Consider the following 17,739-nt stretch of genomic DNA (forward strand, 5'->3'; position numbering starts at 1 on the left):
ATACAATTAAGTTGGTCAGTAAAACTATTGAAAATCTTTTCTTTGTACTTTTGTCGGTTAAATAAAGGTTCACATGAATTAACATATCACAGATTTTTGTTTTTATTGCATTTTGGAAAATACCCCAACTTTTCTGGAAATGGGGTTTGTTCCTCTTGGCACGGTGTATGGAAAACTGTCAAAAATAAATTACTTTCCCATGTTTACGCTGAAGAACCAGGGTATATGAGCCATTTCATCCTCATAATCTATCTGTCAGGGCTTCATTTCTTTTCCTTGGCTATTATTTACTTTTTATGTTTTTCGGTTGCTAAACTGCATTTATAGGACAGAACTGTGTGCAACAAATTAAACAAGAACCAGGAGAAAAGTTCTTGACCCTCTACACCTGATGAAAGGAGGGAGGTGGGCAGCAGGATGCTAGAATTTCTGTGAGTCTTAACTGATCTAGTTCTATCATGTGGCATTTTAACCACACTTTTTAAAGGTGACAATGCTACCGAACAGAGACAGATGCTAGTATTATGAATGCATATAGATCATTATCTTATGAAAATAAATGGGACCACAATTCAAATCATGTTCATTATCACTGACATAGATTGTTAAGTTTGTACTTTTGTGACAACAGTACAGTGCCATACATGAAACATACTGTAAGTTACAATGAGAAATTTTAAAAAGTAGTTCGAAAAGAGAACAAAACAGTGAAGTATTGTGTGGGTTTATGGACCATTCAGAAATCTGATGGTGGAGGGGAAGAAGTTATTCCTAAAATGTTGAGTGTGTCTCTTCAGGCTCCTGCACCTCCTCCCTGATGGTAGTAATGAGAAGAGGGCATGTCCTGGATAGTCAGGGTCCAAAATGATGAATGCCACATTCTTGGGGCATCATCTTTTTAATATGTCCTTGATGGTGGGGAGATTATTACCCATGATGGAGCTGGCTGAGTTTAAGACTTCTGCAGGGTTTTCCAATCCTGTGTCTCCATACCAGGTGGTGATACCACCAGTTAGAATGCTCTCCATGGTACATCTTTAGAAACTGGCTGGAATCTTTGGTAAGATCCCAAATCTCCTCAAACTCCTCATGAAATACAGTGGCTGGCATGCTTTCTTTGTAATTGCATTAATATTTTGGTCTGAGGAGAGGTCTTCAGTGATGTTGACATCCAGGAACTTAAGTTTCTACAATTAAACATTGGAATGTGGTGGGACTGATCTCTTGGAGCCACTGAAGAAATACTTCAAGGGAATAATTGGTAAATAGGAAAATCACAGGAACTCGTAAAAGTCCTCTACTTGGAATGTTGTTAAATTTTCCAGATTGCAAGTTGCATCCTTCTCACTGTTTTTCTGAGGCTAAGAGGATGGATATCAAGCAAGTTACTATTAGAGGCACAGAAGCTATTTGACCTTGTTGCCATGTTGGCTCCCTGAAAGGGGAGGCATGTTCACACTCACAGGCCCATGTCTTTATCCTTCATTCTTAACCACCCCTTTAAAATGATTCAAGATGATTATTCCCAGATCAAGTTGTAGAGATTTTAACATGAATCTGTAATCTTTTGTATTGATATATATGCAATAATATTATCTTAAATCTGTCCAATCAATACTTTTTGTATTTTATAAACTAAAGTTAGTTCTGACCTTCCTGTTTCAATTTATTCTTCTACCTTGCAACACGTTTTTGGACGTGTACGTGTACTCCTCATTTTCTGATTCATGTGCACTTTTCAAAATAATTTAATTTACCTGTTACTATTTTCCTAACTGATCCTTAAGTGCATTATTTATTTGTTTAACACTAAGGTGAGACTTCAGTTTATTTGACCAGTTCACCAGTAGACAGTTGTTCTGAAGTTTAACGTAATGCAGGCAGTCAGCACACATCTATAGACGTTTGCCAAGGTTTTTTGATGACATGCCAGCTCCTGAGGAAGTAGAGGTGCTGCTGTGCTTTCATTACAATAATATTTATATGATGGATCCAGGAGAGGTCCTCTGAGATAGTGACACCCAGGAATTTAATTTAATTCACCTCTGTCCTCCAATGATAACTGGCTCATGGACCTCTGGTTTCCCTCTACTAAAGTCCACAATCAGTTCCTTGGTCTTATTGACATTGAGTGAGAGGTTGTTATTGCACCACTTAGCCAAGTTTTCAATCTCCCTCCTGCATGCTGATTCATCACCCCCTTTGATACAGCCCACAACAGTGCTATCGTCAGCAAACTTGTGTATGATATTGGAGCTGTACTTAGCCACACAGTCATAGGTATAAAGCAAGTAGAGCAGGGAGCAGCATACACATCCCTGTGGTGCTCCTGTGCTGATGGAGATGTTTTTGCCAATCTGAACTGAGTGGGTCTACAAGTGAGGAAATTCAGGATCCAATTGCACATTGAGTCCCAGGTATTGGAGTTTACAGATTAGTTTTGAGGGGACGATGGTGTTAAATGCTGAGCTGTAATCGATAAAGAACATCCTGAGGTATGCATCTTTGCTTTCCAGGTGTCACAGGGTTGTGCAAAGAACCAATGAAATAGCATCTGCTGTAGACCTGTTGCTTCCTAGGCAAATTGGATGGATCTAAGTCGCCATTCAGAAAGGAGCTGAAATACTTCAACACCAGCCTCTCAAAACACTTCATCACTGTGAATGCAAGTGCCACTCGGTGACAGTCATTTTGACAGGTTACCACACTCTTCATGGGCACCAGCATGACTGAAGCCTGCTTAAAGCAGGTGGGTATCACACACTGTCAGAGTGAAAGGTTGAAGATATCAGTGAATACACCAGCTAGCTGGTCAGCACAGGTCAGTATTTAACCAGATAATCCATCTAAACCACAATCTTGAAGACAGCCTGCACATCATCTTCAGATACTGAGACCAAAGGATCATCCGGAGACATAGGGTTCCTGCCAGTTCTGGTGATTAAAGCAAGCATAGAAGGTATTGAGCTCATCTGGAAACAAAGCTCTGCTGTCCCCTATGTTGCAAGATTTAACTTTGTAGGAGGTTTTGGCATTCAAACCCCGCCACTGTTGCTGAGCATCCCTCGTTGTTTCCAGTTTGGTTCGGAATCTCTACTTTCCCTAAAAGATGGCTTTCCGGAACGTGGCTCAGTCTGCTGACTCAAGGCAATCCTGTAACTGTTCTGTAGTTTCCAAGCAGGATCTTGTGATCATTAGAAATGCATTTAAGTAGAACAGTAGCACCTGCTGTTGACACTGCAGAAGCTGCTTTGACCAAATGTGCAGCCATCTTGCTGGAAGGCGCATGTAAAACATCCAAACAATATGGTGGAAATACTTCAACTAACTATTTATTCTACACCTTTACCCATATGAAACAGGGAATGAACTTGAAGTTCAGTATAAGCTTCCTTTAACCATAAAACCACGACCTTCCCTGTCACTTCTTCATCAACCTTCCTGCCTTCAAAAGCAAACATGCTTTAAGAAGAATTCCTCTTCAAGTTTAACAACTCTAGATCTACAATTCTAGTGCTTCAAGATACCCTTGAATTATTTCCTATATTAAATGACAATGACATTAACTTTGACACAACACAAACTAAGTTCAAGTGAGTTTTTGTCTATTTGTAGTCTATCTTTAGACTATCGTTTATACAAATAAGAATAGCAGTGTATAATTACTGAGGGGGTTTGGTTCTTAGATTTCTGATATCATGTTAACAGATATATTTTACCTAATGAATAAAATGCTTCCAGACCTGGAACGGTTCCAGGACATGCTCTTTCCCCTCCTCCTGAAGAGAGATATGCTTGGTCAATGATGAATATATGAAAGGTAGTACTTCTCAGTCAGAAAGTTAACTCCCCAACCCTACGATAAATGGAATATAGAGCGGGAGGAAACTTAAACTCCCAGGTTTGAGGTGAGGTAAACAGGAATGAAGTTGTGAATTTGTGTTTCTGCTGCAGAGCATTGAGCATTTAATCAATCCCAGCATAAGCATGCAAAACTGAATATACTGCTCTGTGAATGAGATTTTTTTTGGATGAAATGTGAAGCCAAATCTCAATTTTTCTTCCTGTCTTAAAATGTGACATTTCAGAGAGCAAAGAGGGACCTTTTCCTTTGTGTCCATAAGATGTAGGAGCTGAATTAAGCCATTCAGCCCATCGAGTCCACACCACCATTGATCATGGTTGATCCCGGATCCCAATCAACTCCATACACCTGCCTTCTCACCATATCCTTTGATGCCCTGACCAATCGAGAATTTATCAGCTTCCGCTTTGAGTATACCCATGGACTTGGCCTCCACTGTAGTTTGTGGGAGAGCACTCTAAAGATTCACCACTCTATGGTTAAAAAAATTTCTCCGTACTTCTGCTCTAAAGGTCACACTTCTGGACTCTCTCTACTGACAAAACATCCCTTCTGAGGTTATGGGGCCCAAAACTACTGACAATGCTCCAAGTTCAGCCTGCTTAGTGTCTTATAAAGCTTCAGCATTATCTCCTCATTCTTATATTTTATTCATCGCATTTGCCTTCTTTACCAGAGACTCAACCTGTAAATTAACCTTCTGGAAGTCTTGCACAAGGACTCTTAAGTTCCTCTACACTTCTGATGTTTGAATTTTCTCCCCATTTAGATAAGTCTGCACTATTGTTCCTTTTACCAAAATGCATTATCATACATTTCCCAACACTGTATTCCATCTGCCACTTGTTTGCCCATTCTTCCAATTTGCCTAAGTCCTGCTGCAATTGCACTGCTTCCTCAGCACTCCCTACCCCTCACCTATCTTCGAATCATCAGCAAACTTTGCACAAAGCCATCAATTCCACTGACTAAATCATTGACAAACAATGTGAAAAGTAGCGGTCCCTGAGGAACACCACTACTCACTGGCAGCCAACCAGGAAGGCCCTGTTTATTCCCACTCACTGCCTCCTGCCTGTCAGCCATTCCTCTAACCATGCCAGTTTATTTCCTGTAATACCATAGGATTATATCTTGTTAAGCAGCCTAATGTGAGGCACCTTATCAAATACTTTCTGAAAATCAAAGTAAATGACATCCACTACTTCTCCTCTCTGCTTGTTACTTTCTCAAAGAATACTAACAGATTTGTCAAGCAAAAATTCCCTTCACAGAAACTATGCTGACTTTGACTTATTTTATCATTGGCCTCCAAGTACCCTGAAACCTTGTCCTTAATAATGATCTCCAACACTTTCCTAAAAATTGAGGTTAGGCTAACTGGCCTATAATTTCCTCACTTTTGTCTTCCTCCCTTCTTAAAGAGTGGAGTGACATTTGCAATTTCCCAGTCCTCCGGGACCATGCCAGAATCAAATGATTCTTGAAAGATCATGACTAATGCATCTACTATCTCTTCAGCAACCTCTGTCTGGACTCGGGGATGTAGTCCATCTGGTCCAGGTGACTTATCCACCCTAAGACCTTTGAGGTTGCCTAGTACCTTTTCCTTTGTAATAGCAATGGCACTCATTCCTGCTCCCTGACATACATGGAACTCTGCCATACAGCTAGTGTCTTCCACAGAAAAGACTGAAGCAAAGTACTTATTAAGTTCATCTGCCATTTCTTTGTCCACCATTACTACCTCACCAGCATTATTTTCCAGTAGTCCAATATCAACTCTCACTTCCCTTTTATTCTTTATGTAACTGGAAGATATAAAACAGACTTTGTGTCCTGTCTAACAAAGTCTATCTTAGATAATCAAGTTACTTATTGTTCATGCACTGTACAGTGCAAAAATCTTAAGCACATACATGTAGCTAGGGTGCCTAAGATTTTTACTTAATATGTGGAGCTGAGAATGAGCTTGTAAATCTGGCAGGAGCAAAGGATGTTGGGAATGGTGAGGGAGTATGGAACAGGTGGCAGAGAAGGAATTCCAGAGGTGGAGGTGGTGCTGGTGTAGACACACCCAGAACTGAGACAGCAGGCAAGGTTTTTTGATTCCAAACAATTGGTTTATTGATAATTACAGATGTTTCTCTGATGCTTCCTGCTCTCTCCCTTCTCCTTTCCCCTTTTCCCAACCATGATTTACCTCTCCCTATCCCCTTCCTACTCTTAGTCCACAATAGCGACCAATATCAGAGTCAGGTTCATCATCACTCACACAAGTCATGAAATTTGTCTTTATTTTTGTGGTAGCAAGTCTTAAGTACTCTCGCTGTATATATGTGCCTAAGACATTTACACTGTTTGTACTGAGCATTAGATTTTCATCAGCGACAATCATGGTAAACTCATCAATGAAATTTTCTGCTGCTTTGTGATTAGCAGACTTTTAACATCACAAATCTCTTTTTAAAAAAAACATGTAATTTATGTATTGCACTGTACTGCTGCTGCAAAAATAAAACAAATTCCATGACAAATGAAAAGCCCATTTTAATCAGCCTTTGACACACTATGTCCTTTCCAATTGCAGATGCTCTTTGTTAGCTTGGATAGCTGAAACAGCTTTCACAGACTGTTAAATCAACAGATTTTCACCTTCAGAATTTCTAAAGATTTTCAGTGTAGCACCGTACATGTGGAGCCTTGCTGGTGACAATAATGTGAATATTATAAAATTACACGAAACAGGAAGTCAGAGGAGAAAGGACATGGTTAAAGTTGGTAAACACATCTCTCTTTCATCTCCTTTCTCCCAAATTGTATACTTACAGAAGCATAATTCTTTCAAAACCTGCTAGGATATCAAATTCTTCAGTTAATTTCTGGGAATGTGAAAAGCAAGCTATATTTACTTAAATGTGTGCAGCTAGCTGTCCTTATTACTGTAGATATTGTTAACTACTCTTTCTAAGATACGGCTATAGGAATGACAAATTGATTTTTTTCCACTGCAGAATGAGACAAAAAGAAGCAGTAAAAACATAAAATTTTAATTGTAAAATGGCAAAAATGTGGTAAGAGTTGAAATAATTATGTAGCATCTGTCATTTGATCATGTAAAGTGTTCTTGAATTTAAAAGATCAAAATGGAATACAGGTGAGCCATTATGGGGAGTTACATTCCCACGGATATATTGTGATTTTCAGTAATATGAAGCTGTGCCATTTCCCCATGAATCAAGAAATGTGAGTTGGAAAAAGAATCGTTTATTTATTTACTTCACATAAATTCAGTGAGAGCAAGTTTTATTGCATATTTCAAATTTCTGGGTATTGATCTGTGAACTCTGGAAGGACAAATTTCTGTTACCTAAATAGTATAATAATGTGTCATCTGTATGTCAATGAATATCCTTGCAGGAGACTGTACTAACAACTGTTTATTTTCTTACATTCTGTTCTTCTCACTACGACCCTGGAGTATTCAGGGTTGGTTTGGGCTTGCAGTTGACATGTTTTGTTTCTAATGTGATGCATATATGCACATTAAGCCCTGTTGTACCAGTGTAGCTGTCTTCAAAATGTGCTAATGAATTTTAAACAATGTTCCAAATTGCAACATTAATGCTAAAAATGTTTTCACACTTGGCTTTCATTACCTCAATCAATCCTTTATCATAATTTGTCTGTATTTGCAGTTTGCCACAATAATGGGAAACTGGACATATTATCCATTACAATACTCTGTGCCCTATTGTCTGTGAACCTTTCCAAGTTGGTTTTCTTTTAAATGGTACTTTTCATTTATGTCATCTGCCTTGACACATTAGCAAACAACCTGCAGTATGTCAATGCACTGGTCGTTCATTAATTATCACCTTTACCTGAAAGTCTTTATCAGTTTGTCACTGCAATTGCATAAGCAATAGGTGCTGTACAAACTTCGTATATTCCCAGTCCTTCCTTGTGTAAATGAACATTCAAAGAAAATCCTACTTTTTTGTCTTATGGTTTTGGGTTTGCTGACTGTGAAGTACTAAACTCAAACAAAGACCTTAAGCCCCGTCAGATACTGTATACAGAAAATAGCCACAAGTACTCTCACAAAACGGAGATTATACTGTAACTACCCAATCTTCAAAGACTAGTTCATTTCCCTGTTTATTCTCCATACTGTGTTTAGCTGCCAATACCCACTATTTGAGTAGTGGGTCCCCTCTCCCTATCAAGAAAAAGATATTTCAGTTAATAAAGTAGCTTAGAACAATGTTCATTTATTTTCAATGATATATATTTAAATTCAAACATTCTTAAAGCACATTTAAAAACCTCAGAGGATTTCTATCTTGACATTTCCAAATTACAAACTATTTCTAATGCACAAATGATTTCTAAAACATAAATACAATTCCTATAAACTAAAAAGACATGCTAACGATGGAGGTGAATGAATTCACATTCATAGACAGAAATCAAAGCCAGTAGAATAGATTATTGTTCATCCTGTGTTTCTTTCATTCTTCTTGATGTTCCTTGCACCATTTCTAATGAGCCCAAACTGCTATATACATTTGTCCAGGTTTTCTGCCTCATGGGTGACTTCACATGCACCTGATATTTCTTCAGATACCTTTTTTACATGAAAGCTTTAAAAGACCCTTTACGACATAGTTCTCAGCTTACCCAAAGTTAATTCTGTGTAGCTAACATACTGGAGTACATAAATCTCCCAACATTGATAGATCAGTTACGTGGTATGCTAAATGATATTATCCATTTGGTCTGCAAGCTTCCTTGAACTAAGCAAATTCATCAGAATTGTCTATTTGAAACAAGCCAAATTAAGTAACCTCATGGTATGAGCTTGTATGCAAAGCTGCTCTGTAGACAATGCTTTGTTTTTACCTCAAGCTGATTACTTCTTGCCATTTATATTTTAACTGCTGAAGACTGAATCCCATTTATAACTAGAATCTAAACAATGTATACCAGTTGAAAGTTTATTTGCACTGTTTGAACTTATAAGTGGCAGCTGCAATGTTTAGAAACCAGGTTTGGCAAGCAACCAATAAGCCCACTGGCCCAGGAAGCAAATATCTATTACATTTGTTGTAATTTGAAATTGACGCTGAAATCACTTTTGTTGCTAGGTTAATCTAAAGCTGTGAAAGTATTTCTTGGTGTGTTATTTTTTCAGTATTTGGCTGTTCTAAACTGACAAGACTGCTGTGAATGACGGCCACTGCAATAAAAGCAACTGAGAAACTGGCTCTCATAAAAAAAATAGTCCAACTATTATACTTCAGACTCATTTTGCTGGACTTCACAAAACCATAGAATAGCTGCAGTGCAAAACAAACCTCCTGTCAAATATGTACCAGGTATATGACAATAACCAACTTTCCCTGCACTTTTCGTCTAATTCTCTGCAAACTCATTCCTTTCAGATCACTATCAAGGATCATTCTGAGCATCACAATGAAGTCAATTGCCACTGCTACCTGTGGCAGTGGAAGTACATTCCAGACTCTCTACTTGGTATTCCTTGCTTTTTTAAATACAAAAAAAGGACTCTCTTGCCAATCACCTTCATTCAGTGTCCCCTGCCTCTTGATTTCTCCAATGATAGAATCAGTTTCCTGTAGCCTTCATGTATTTAATACCTCTATGAAATCTACTCATAAACTCTCTTCCATGCCATAAGCTCATTCCAAACTTAGTGAATAAGTGTCAACAATGTTTTTCGAGAATGCAAAAGAGAAAATAATTTAGATTCTGTTTCCATATTAATTTGTACTATTCTGTATATTCATTATCACACAAAACACTCACAACAAAACAGCCAGTGATTTATTTGCTAGACTGAACCCTTTGTCCCCATACATGTTGAGTTTTCAAGCTCTGGGTGCATACAGATGAGCTGCATATTTTGGCCATTTGGTTAACAAAAGTTTGCACTGGAAAATTTACAAATTACCAACTAAAACATTATTTATGATACAGAATAGAAAACACTCCCCTGGGGGGGGGGGGGGGAAGAGTAAATAAATTAGTATAACATTGTTAAGCTTGTATTTCCTTATGCACAAATGACCTGGTTTCACATAACAGAAGATAGTGATTTGCACCATTTTCTAGGAATGCAATCTCTCTACCCCAGTTGCAATCAGTTTTGCGTTGTTACAGTACACAAATACAATAGATCAGTTGTACCAACAAGAGCTTTATAGCTTGTTGTGGTTAAGTGAAGATGCATTCTATCAGGCATTTATTATTTAATTTATGTTTTGCCTTGTCCATAGTTTGTGAACATTAGCTAATGGAAGGGCTCTGCCTGAATGGATTTGAAATAAATTTGCTATGCAGTTTGCAGAATAAGGACAATCAATACAGTTGAAATTTATATTAAATACTATAGCACTATTGTATACTATTGTACTGTGAATAAGGCTGTGAAAAAGGATTTCAACAAGTAAGGGAGGTAAAAAGAGAAATCTTAGAAGGTAAGTTAAACATGATAGAGATTAGAAAGAAGGAAATGGACCAGTGGTTCGATCACAGTCATGTGTTTTTCAATTCCTTTGAAATTTTTTGAATACTAAATTTGATCAGTACAGTATATATCTTTCACAACACACTAATCTACATGTGTGCAACATATAACATCAATCCCTTCCAATGTTTAATTGACATCTTTCCTGTTACTTTGCCATGTGTATTTAGTATTTATTCTTGGCAAAATTGGAAAGTAAGTCTGGATATTGGGGAAATCCTGCATCATTGCTATTTCAGGGCATTATCACGGATTCTTGTATGTTATTTGAAGCTGAGCCCAAAGGAGTAACACACAAATGCTAGAGCAACTCAACAGGTCAGCCAACATCTATGGAGAGATGATGTTTGGAGTTGAGACCCTTTATCAGTCCAGAAGCTGCCCGATCAGTCCAGTTCCTCCTGTGTTTTGTGCGTTGCTCCAGATTCCAAATTCTGAGTTTCCACTGAGCTTATAGGAGTTGGGCATGTTGCAACATTGAGAATGTGTGAGTGTTTATTTGGAGAGGGGAACCGCTTCTATCATAGTCTGAAGTGTGCTTTAGATATGGGCTTCCAGGAGGTGGAGTAGGGCCAAAGCATGATTCCTCGCATAGAGGAGCGAAGAGCTCTTGGCAGGAGAACATATCCTTCAAGATTTTTTTCAGAAGCTCTCTCCAATTATCTAAGAAGTGCAAATGGCAAAGGCTTGTTCTCTCTCAGGCAATTTCCGGTCACCATGGACCTTTTAGTCCATGAGTTGAATTTGGTTGCACTGATTGCCACCAGACTTTGAAATTTGTAGTTCACTGCTTCATTGGGGATGACACGGGTACTCAGTCTGCCAGCTTCCTAAAGGTTAATTGAGTGATAGACAGCACACAAGTATCCATGTGTCAACTCCAAAGGCTATACTACCAGAGCGCTCAAAGTTGAGGCGCTAATGGTAAGAAGAGTTTTTTCATATATTTTGAGGCAAATTGCCATGCTTACAATATGCCAGCTGGATGGATACCTCTTTGACAAAGGAAAGCTTTGGCTCCTCACTCTTATGTTGATGGAATTTCTGGAAGCAATTCAGAAGACATGGGATATATACTGTATATCCCAAAGAGGAAGATGTATTCTAAAGGTAAGATGACACAACCGTGGCTTAAAAGAGAAGTCAAAGCCAACATAAAAGCCAAAGAGAAGGCATATAACAATGCAAAAAATAGTGGGAGGTTGAAGGATTGGGAATCTTTTAAAAACCAACAGAAGGCAACTAAAAAGTCATTAAGAAGGAAAAGATGGAATAGGAAAGTAAGGTAGCCAATAATGTTAAAGAGGATACCAAAAGTTTCTTCAAATACATTAAGTGTAAAAGAGAGGTGAGAGTCACAATCAGACCACTGGAAAATGATGCTGGAGTGGTAGTAATAGGGGACAAAGAAATGGCAGATGAACTGAATAAGTATTTTGCATCAATCTTCCCTTGGAAAACACAAGCTGTATGGTGGAAGTTCCAGGTGTCAGCAGTCATGAATTGTGTGAAGTTATCATAACTACAGAGAAGATTCTTGGGAAACTGAAAGATCTGAAGGTAGATAGGTTACCTGCACCAAATGGTGTACACTCCAGGGTTCTGAAAGAGATGGCAGAAGAGATTGTGGAGGCATTAGTAATGATCTTTCAAGAATCACTAGATTCTGGCATGGTTCAGGAGGACTGAAAAATTGGAAATATCACTCCACTATTTACGAAATGAGAGAGGCAGAAGAAAGGCAGTTTCTCTGACCTCAGTGGTTGGGAAGATGTTGGAGTGATTATTAAGGATTAGGTTTCAGGATACTTGGAACCACATGATAAAATAGGCCATAGTCAGCATGGTTTCCTAGAGGGAAAATGTTGCCTGACAAATCTGTTGAAATTCTTTGAAGAAATAACAAGCAAGATAGACAAAAGAGAATTAGTAGATGTTGTGTACTTGGATTTTTAGAAGTCTTTTGTAAAGTTGCCACACATGAGGCTGTTTAACAAGTTAAGAGCTCATAGTATTACAGGAAAGGTTCTAGCATGGATAAAGCAGTGGCTGATTGGTGGGAGGTGAAGAGTAGGAATAAAGGGAGACTTTTCTGTTTGGCTGCTGGGTGATCAGTGGTTTGTGTTGGGACCACTTCCTTTTGCATTATATGTCAATGACTCAGATGACAGAATTGATGGCTTTGTTGTAAAGTTTGAGGACCATACAAAGATAAGTGGAGGGGCAGGTAGTTTTGAGGAAATAGAGAGGGTACAGAAGGACTTAGACTGATTAGGAGAATGGGCCAAGAAGTGGCAGATGAAATACAGTGTTGGGAAATGTATGGTATGCACTTTGGTAGAAGTAATAAAAGGGTAGATTATTTTCTAAGTGGAGAGAAAATTCAAAAATCCAAGGTGCTACTGGACTTGTGCAGAATTCCCTAATGGTTCATTTGCAGGTTAAGTTGGTGGTAAGAAAAGCAAATACGATGGTAGCATTCATTTCAAGAACTCTAGAACACCAAAGTAAGGATGTAATGATTTTTCATAAAGCACTGGTGAGGTGTCACTTGGAGTACTTTGTGCAGTTTTGGGCCCCTTATTTTAGAAAGGATATGTTGACACTGCAGGGAGTTCAAAGGAGGTTTAAGAAAATGATTCCAGAATTGAACGGCTTGTGACATGAACAACGTTTGATGGCTCTGGGCCTGTATTCACTGCAATTCAGAGGAATGGGATGTGGGGGGGGGGGGGTGGTAACTGAATTCAAACTTATTGAATGTTGAAAGGCCTCGATAGAATAGATGTAAAGAGGATGTTTCCTATGGTGGGTGAGTCTAGGACCAGAGGACACAATCTTTGAATAGAGAGGGCATCCTCTTAGAGTGCAGATGAGGAGGAATTTCTTAAGTCAGAGAGTGGTGAATCTGTGAAATTTGTTGTCACAGTCAGTGGTGGAGGCCAAGTCAATACGTATATTTAAGGCAGAGGTTGATAAATTCTTGTTTGAGGGCATGAAGGGATATGGGGAGAAGGCAGGAGATTGGAGCTGAGAAGGAAAATGGATCAGCCACGATGAGATAGTAGAGCAGATGCGATGGGCCACATGGCCTAATTCTGCTCCTATGTCTCATGGTCTTACAATAGAGAGTCCTGTTTATATCCACATCACAGAGTGAACCTGGTGTGCTCGAGACTTGACTATGCCACCCACACTGATAGAATGTGATGACTGCCATTCATGCAGTAAATTTCCCTGTCCTTTTCAGGCCTATGCCAACCACATGCATGTAGTGTTTTCGTGATGAGATTAGCTGGAGTTGTGTGGAAATGAGTTTCCACAAGCACTTGTGTGGTCACCTGAGTACAGCTGACAGCAAGAGTTGTCTCCTATCTGATCTGACCGATAGAATTACAGTAAATTTCAGACTGCAATATACATGTATTCTACTCCCACTCTGAACCATGCACTCTCTCGTGAGTAGAAAAAATTGGCAAATGCTGTAACTGTTCCAGGAGGTTAACCAGTACCTGATAATTCCTAGCAGTACTCTCTCTTTTTCTTAAGAACTGATCTCCACACCAACCAATGAGACTTGTCTGTTGTCTGAAAGAGATCACTCTGTCCACTGCACTAATTCTTTGTGGGTGTGACCCTTCGTCAGGACTAATGTGACGAGAATACACATAGATTAAGATGTTAGCTGGCCTGTGCTGGCACCAGTGGGATCAGCAGTTGGTCTGCCACCTGTCTTCAGGAGAAAGAGAGATGAGGAAAGCAATGGAGCAGCATTTGGAGATGTTAATGAAGGGACGGGAGAGTTTAACGGAAGGAGAGCTGTCAAGATCGGCTCCCCCTTTGAACCCTGAACTGTTTGAAGTGATGGACAGGTGATACCCCAGCAGGGGGATAAAAAGGGACAGGTTCGCTAAGGCAGGACACACACGACACCCCGAGGTAACGAGACACTGGAAGCAGTGCGTCTCCCACAAGCCGGTGGGAAGTTTTGGAAGGCTGGTCGCGGGACCAAGCCATAGACGCACAGGGTGGAAAGGCACAATCAGCGAGAACCTGGTGTGTGTCTGCCCTTGCCTGATTGCCAGGTTCACTGCGGAGAAACGATCGTATCTGGAAATGGAGGGGTCATGGTCGGTGACCTCAGAAGACATCACGAAGGGCTCGCCCGAAAGCTGACTGCGAAGAATATCGAAGGTCTGTGTGGAAGCCGTTTGAATATTCCTTCGTTTTGCTCTCTCTCTCTCTCTCTCTCCTTCCTCTCACAGTCCATCTCCCACGGCAGTGATTACTGCGAACTGAACTGAATTCAATTGAACTGAACTTTGCGTCACTTTGAAACTGGTCATTTACCCCTAGACGACGATAGAGCTTGATTGATCCTGTTATCCTAATTCTGTGTACATGTGTGTTTATCATTGCTGAACTGTTGCATTTATTATCCGTTTGATCAGAGTACTGTATTGCTTGTTTCTTTAATAAAACTTTCTTAGTTCTAGTAATCCAGACTCCAACTGAGTGATCCATTTCTGCTGGTTTGGCAACCCAGTTACGGGGTACGTAACATGGGAAAAGAACTGTTCGCAGTATTTAACCCTTTTATGAACTTGACTTTAAATTGAAACTCTGACTCTAGCCTACCTGATTAACTAGGCATGAACAAACTGTCAATTTATGTAACAAAATTTCTTTGTAATAAGATAAATTTAAATCCATGATTCTATTTTGCAAAGGGTACTTTGGGTAGTTAAGTCACATTAAAGGAGCCATTGGTCTCTGCAATCTGTCTGATATTCAGTATCTCCCACCATATGTATTGAGTCTATACTAGATTTGTCAAATTTGTAAATCTAAATGGACCCACTGCATTATTCAAAGAATTGCAAAGAGTTGTCCCTGTACTGACTATAACATTAACCATTATGTTTGGCATACCTTTGTAATATATGAACTGCATTCAGGTCTTTGCAGCAATAATTTTACCGAATAGCGCAGCATCATCCATTGACATTCCAGCAAATTAAGTAAAAGAAGTGTTAGAAATTGCACTGGACATCTTGGGGAACTGCTGACAATTTCCTGGCTACAGTCCAACACTGGATTCCACATGCAGTCCACTGGCTGAATGCTGTGACAATTTCCTAATGCATCATCATTATCATAGTGGACCGTGTTGTATGACATTGCCAATCATGGTCTTTCCATGACCATGATTGTTCTTGGCAAATTTTTCAACAAAAGTTATTTGCCATTGCCTTCTCATAGGCAGTGACTTTACAAGACAGGTGACCCCAGGCATTATCAATACTCTTCAGAGATTGCATGCCCTGCTTGAGTGGTTGAATAACCAAGGAATTGTGATATGCACCTGCTGCTTATATGACCATCCACCACCTGCCCCCATGGCTTCACATAACCCTGATCGAGGGGTTAAGCAAGTTCTACACCTTGCCCAAGGGTGACCTGCAGGCTAGTGGAGGGAAGGAGCATTTTACATCATCTTTGGTAGAGACGTATCTCCACTCCGTCACCCACCTTAATGTATATGCCGTGGAATTTGTTTGGATAACTTGCAACAATTTAGACCTGGTACATAGTGCCCTCCATTGATTTTACTTGGTTGCAATTGCTTTATTATTGCCACATGTACTGAAGTACAAGGAAAAGCTTTTCTTGCATTCTGTTAATACAGATCAATTCATTATGCAGTGCATCAAGGTACTACAAGGTAAATCAGTAACAGAATCCTAAATAAAGTGAATCAGCTATAGAGAAAGTGCAATGCAGGTGAACAATAAGGTGCAAGATCGTATCAAGGTAGATTGTGAGGTCTAGAATCCATCTTGCTGTACTAGGGAGCCATTCGATTAATTTACAAGTGGAGCAGAAGCTGTCCTTCAGCCAGTTGATGTGTGCTTTCAGCTTATTGTATCTTTTGCTTGATGGGAGGAGAGGAGAAGAGAGAATGTCTTGGAAGGGAGAGATCTTTGTGCTGGTTGCTTTACTGAGGCAGCGAGAAGTATAGATAGAGTCTATGGAGGGAAGGCTGTTTTTTGTGAAGTACTGAGCTGTGTCTGCCAGTTTCTTGCAGTTGTCATACCAAGTGTGGTGTATCCAGAAAGAATGCTTTCTATCGTGCATCAATAAAATCTTGGCAGAGGTTGATGGGGACGTAACAAATTTCTTTAGCTTCCTGAGAAAGTTGATGTGTTTGAGCTTTCTTGGCATGCCATCAACGTGGTTGGACAAAGGCAGGCTACTAGTGATGCTCACTAATAGGAACTTCAAGATCTCAACCTCAGCACTGTTGCTAAAGGCAGGAGTTATGCACTCCCCTCTCCTTCCTTAAGTCAATGACCAGCTCAAACATGACCTGTATGAGTGGAGTCTGCATATTTTCCCTGCGATCCCTTGGATTTCCTCCTGGTTCTCTGGTTCCTTCCCACAACCCAAAGATGTTTAGGTTGGTATTTGAATTAGTTATAGTAAATTGTCCCTGGAGAGTAGTTGAGTGATAGAATCTGAAGTGAAGAATTAGTTGGTGAGAAATGATTCATGCAGGGTTAGTGTAAATGTATGTTTGATGGTTAATATAGACTCTGTACAGTAGGGCTTGTTTCTGTGCTGTATCCCTCTACACACTATGCCAAGAAGTGAGATTTTCTTGCCCACTCATTTAGTGATGATCAAGATTTATATCATCTTTACATATGTACAACCCATTTTAATTCCATTCTAGATCAAATAGAGTGGACCAAAGGCACAAACTACAGATCTTCAAAATTGGCATGAGAGAGAATAGGGATGTTCAATATTTGTGGCTCTTTTTCTGGTAGATATTGATCTAAAGACATGAAACAATATTTTTGCTGAGGATTCTGATAGATTAATAACATTACCTGTGTTCAATTCTAATTACTTTATTAACTTTTAAGAATGCATAAAATAAGAATGGTCAGTATTTGCAGAAATAAATGAGTTTGCATTGATATTGTGGAAAGCTTTGCTGAAAGATATTGAGTGTCCTAAGTCAGTTTCCCATAAGGGTCCTAGGTAGCAATATTCTTGCATGTGAAGCACATGATTTCATGTACTATTAAATATGCCTAATATGAGAAAACTCACATGGCTTTTTCTCCCCCGTTTAATCTTCCATCATTTCAGAGAATGGAGAGTGTGGAGAAAATTAGTTCAGGAGCATACAAAGATCAAGAGGGAAATTTGCTGGTGAAAGGATTGTGAGGGGAGCCAATAATAGGGGAAAGGAGCATTTTGAGATTAAGCAAAAATGGAAGGAGTTGTATAAGAGTTTTTGTTGAAGATC

The sequence above is a fragment of the Mobula birostris genome, chromosome 8 (assembly GCF_030028105.1).
Source record: "Mobula birostris isolate sMobBir1 chromosome 8, sMobBir1.hap1, whole genome shotgun sequence".
NCBI classification, from domain to species: Eukaryota; Metazoa; Chordata; class Chondrichthyes; order Myliobatiformes; family Myliobatidae; genus Mobula; species Mobula birostris.